Below are 4,582 nucleotides of genomic sequence, written 5' to 3' on the forward strand. Positions count from 1 at the left end.
TTGGGCCTTCGGCAAGGGCTGAGGCATCGCCCTGGAGCACCTCGAGCGCGGGCCGGGCGGCCTGCGGAGGGGAAGCGGTCTCCCCGGGAGGACGCAGCACGTATTTGATTTACTGTACGGGAGAAGTTCGGCGGCGGTGGGTTTCGGCTGTGCGCCGTCTGCCCGGCCGTCCGCACCCGGCTCTTTCTCACGCTGGCGTGCTTTGGGCTTTCCCCCTCTCCTGCAGCACGGTGCTGATCTGGGTTTGTTTCAGCGGATTCAATAATTTGGCTGAGCAGCCCTTGCTAAAAAGACACAGATACCGAACATTTCTATGTTCGGTATGTTTGTCCTGGGATATTTCCTTTCGTCTCCAGGCCAATTCCCGCAGGCGCCGGGACTGCCGGTGGCTGCTGCCCAGCTGTACCTATTTTAGCTTTAGGCCACAGGGCACCAAGATGTTGTTATGAGTCCTGGTATGCCCTGGCAGCACCTTTCCGTCTCAGGGCTGGTCGTGAGTAGGACTTGGTTTCTTTTGGGAGGTTTCTTCTGGCATGTGGTGGTTTCTTCTTTTCATGCCTCATGAAATGGCTAGGTGCCAGAGTCCCTCATCCTCAGCCGTACCCCCTCTGTCATCTGCTCTTGGCTGCTGGAGCTCATTTAGTGGCCTCGACAAGCTGTCCTGCTTGCTTAGCTTCAGATTTCAGAACTGTCACTAACAGAATACTAAAATCCACAAGGCTGCGTGGGACAACGAAGCGTTTTGGAGATAAGGTCTTCACTGGAAAAAGGAGAGGAGGCACCCCCGGGCTGTTCCGGTGGACGGGGGAGTTGCCACAGAGCTCTTGCTACCTGGAAAAGAGAGGAGGAGGCGGACAAAAGGGGAACCCAGCTTTTATGGGAGGTGGTCGACTCGCATCAGTCGCGGGTACGGAATATTTCTGGCTATGGGAACTTGGATTATGATCTCTGACATTCTCTCGTGATGTTTTTTCCATGTCCCCGTATGAGAAGTTCCCTATGCAGCTTTGCTGCGTGTTTTCCCTTGCTCGTTCTGTGGATGTCACTGTGCCAGGGCAGGTTTGACACATTTTCCTCCCTGTTCCCAGACCTGCTGCTCCTGGAAAGGATTGTGCAAGGCAGAGGCGGTGCGTGGCGGACGTGGGCCACCGCTGCTGAGTTCTGACTTGGGCCTTCAGAGAATTTATCTCTGCAGAAGCTTACCAGCCTTAGCCAGTGCAGAAATGAACACGGGAAAATCCCGGCCCTATCAGGGCTGCCTGCTGCCAGCACATTGCTGAGCATAAATTACGAGACTCAACACTTCCTCTGCTAACTCTTGGTAGAAATTGGTTTCCTTTCCTGAAATCTGCTGTGCTTGGCTCTCTGAGATGTGCAAGCCACCGCTTAGATACTAATTTTCACTTCCCTCTTTCCTTTTTAGGCTTTATAGGACTGACTTTATCCTTTGCCAGCAAAAATTGTGGTTATTTAGTCATAGCTGACTAAAACTCCAAGCTGGTGTAACAGAAGCCCTGATAGGACTCTTGGTATAATTGCTGGGTGTCTTTCCACAGCCAAAGTCATCAGCAACAATATTTCTGATTTATCCAGTAGTCCCTGGGATCAGAAGATAATGAGCTGGTGTTTTGGGAGGCGCCGACTTGCATTCCTTCCAAATTCGAGACTCCTCCCTGCTTGGTTGCTGCTCCGTAATTGAAGGCATCGGCACGGCAGCAGTCACGCCAGAGGTGTGAGCTGAGGCTCCCTCCTGCCTTGTGCGGACAGCGCACTGCCACGGACGCAGCGCTGTGGCACAAAGACATCTGTGCTCCGAGCGGGCTGCAGCCCGGTTTGTGAATTCATTTCTTGGCTGACTTCGCGATGGCATGTTGCATGGTCACGTCTGCTCACCCATGCTCTTGAATTCGTCTCTCCCTCCTCTCCAGGCTGCTCCAGCTAAGGGGACCGTGTCCTTCTCATGGAAGAGAGGGTGTTCTCCCCACGGGGAGCCTCACCCCACAGCCCTGCTCTGTGGGAAGGGTTTAAAGTGAACCTGGGGAGCAGACATTTTTGGGGAAATAAGTGGCATTTTCAGTTTTCCTTTTCTTCCTCTTCAGTTCAAACGAAAGTCGGAGATGGCTGTGGAGGAAAGATGTGTAAAGGGGAAAAGGATGTTGAAACACAGAGATTATGCTTTCTAGGGTGCCATAGTAGGTGCTGCTCGCCTGGCTTCTGGTTAGAATGTCCTTTTTTTAACCAGTTGACTGTTTTGTGTGTGACACCTGCGTGTCATGAAGGGCAGCAGGTGGAAGAAGAAGTGGCAATATGCCCAGGACATAGCAGATGCCCTGAGAATGTACCCAGATCACATGCAACTATTGTGGTCACTTCTTTATCAGGAGTGTGGAACAAGAATGCCCTATTTAGCCAGGGATTCTTTCCATAAGAAATAGCTGTGTAGGATGGTATTGTTTTGCCTCCTCAGGAATCATTGCCTAAAACAGGAAGCTGTTTATTTAGGTGATCCATATTTTACCAGCTGGTGTACAAAGGGCAGTGCTATCTGAACTGACCTTTGCTGGGGTTTGTTTCCCTCTTGCCAGGCAGGTAGGATTTGTGCTAAGGTGACCTTTGCTAAAGGCTAAGATTATACATTTCCAGAATAACTCGGCATTAAGTAGCTCAAAATGTGGGATGAGAGTTTTCAGTCGCTCCTCTTCCTCTACCCACACAGTGTGCAGGTGTGTTTTTCCAAAGAGCTCAGCGTACTGAGTGGACCTTGGGAGTTGAGATTTTTTAAAACTCAACGAAGGTTTCTTCGTGCTTGAGAATCCTGCTTTAAGCTCGTTTTAAAATCTGCCTGTAGGAACTGTGCCGAGCTTGGCTGAAGAATCTCTTTTCCTGGCCAGTGCAGTAGCATTTATGATCTAGAATTGTCTAAAGGGCTCTGTGTGTGGCCTCCTCAAGATTATCTAGACATTTCTTGATGTGTCATGTAAAAATGTGGTTCCCCTCACCCTCTAAATGCGATGTATTTGGACGCTCCGTTGCACTTCCAGCATGTTTGTGTCGTGTATTGGGAACTGGCAGGTGTTTATTTTTATTTTCAATGCAAGAGTTAAGTAACTGTTCATTGTTGAACACTGGGTTAGGAACAATAGTGGCCAGCCTATGTTATTTCTCTGCCAACTGTAATTTTTAAATGGAGAAGGGAACTGACACACCTTGAATGTGAGAATTCATCGCCCAGAACAAATGTGTGGCTCAACATGTGTTTTATTTTTCTTCTGCTTCTCTCGCTTGTAGTGAGGTTTCAGGAAAGTCCATTTCAGTTGTGCAGTTTTTCTCTCTGGGCCCTTTTGTCCTGTCGCTCTCAGTGAGTGTCATATACCCACAATTTTTCTGCATTATTCCAGAGAGAGGAGAATGTCAGCATTTTGAGAGGGGACATTTGAAGGGCAAAATGAAGCAGGCCATTTTATGTCATGGGTTTACAGAACCATATTATGATTTTTGTGGCTGCATTTCCTCTCATATGAATTCTCTTGAGATACAGTCGCAGAAAGTTGTGTGTGTGTGTGTGAGGGAGGTGGATCTACACAATGCACTTTGAAAATGTAATTGGTAAAGTTACATAAATTTGTTCTCGGGGTTGGCAAATACATTAGGGTCGAGTTTAATTTTCTCTTCTGTTTCCAGAAGCCCAAGATCTCTATCAGTTTGCTTGAGGGATTGTGCGTGCAGGTGTGACTTTGATGGACAATGTGCATGGTCCCTGGGCCAGGTGCGCAGACTGGCTCCTCTCCGTTCTGTGAAAGCAGAACTTCCATAGAAGGGAAAATGGTGTCCTGTGCCATGCAGGGGGACTTTTTGGTGGTGTGTGTTGAGGGGTGTGACAACCAGGAGGAGTATGGTGCATCGTGCTTGTTTGAAGAGGAAGTTAACAGGCAAGTTAGCAGTGTTTGTAGCCACAATACAGACAGCTGGTTTTGAAAGCGTCTTTGTGGTGGCTGCTTTACCTGTAAAGAGGTGTAGAGGGGTCATGGCCACACGCACACAAATACAGGTGCCATTTAGAGGGCTAGGGAGGAGTGGAGTGCTTCTGGCCACCTTGTGCTGCTGAGGCTGTCTCCTGGCTGGCACATGTTGTCATGGTGTGGACCAATCTTTGCAGATTTGACCCAGCCCATGTGCTCTTGTTCCTCTCCATCTTCTGCTGCCAACCTCTGCTGGGTGTCCAGAGCTGGAGACTCACTGGAGCTGGGCTCACCAGCTGCACCAGGAGTGACTTTCATCAGCTCCTCTGTGTAATGAAGTGAGAGTAATAAGGAAGGGTAGTAACCCAGCCCACAGCGCAGATCCATCCCTCGCGTCCTTGGTGGCCTTGGATGCTGAGGTTGAACTGGAGGGTTAGCAATACATCGCTGTCCTAAGCACAGAGGGTCATGTGCCACAGGAGACTCCACCACAGCCTCCTCTAGGCTGGTTCCTACCCTTACCTGGATGTATGCTATCTTCAGATCTTACTTTATTTTTTTGAACTACGAGTAGCGCTCCTTGTCACTTCATATGAAGCCAACTGGCTCCAAAGCCGGTTCAG

The sequence above is a fragment of the Pygoscelis adeliae genome, unplaced genomic scaffold (genome assembly GCF_000699105.1).
Source record: "Pygoscelis adeliae isolate BGI_AS28 unplaced genomic scaffold, ASM69910v1 Scaffold286, whole genome shotgun sequence".
Taxonomy (NCBI): domain Eukaryota; kingdom Metazoa; phylum Chordata; class Aves; order Sphenisciformes; family Spheniscidae; genus Pygoscelis; species Pygoscelis adeliae.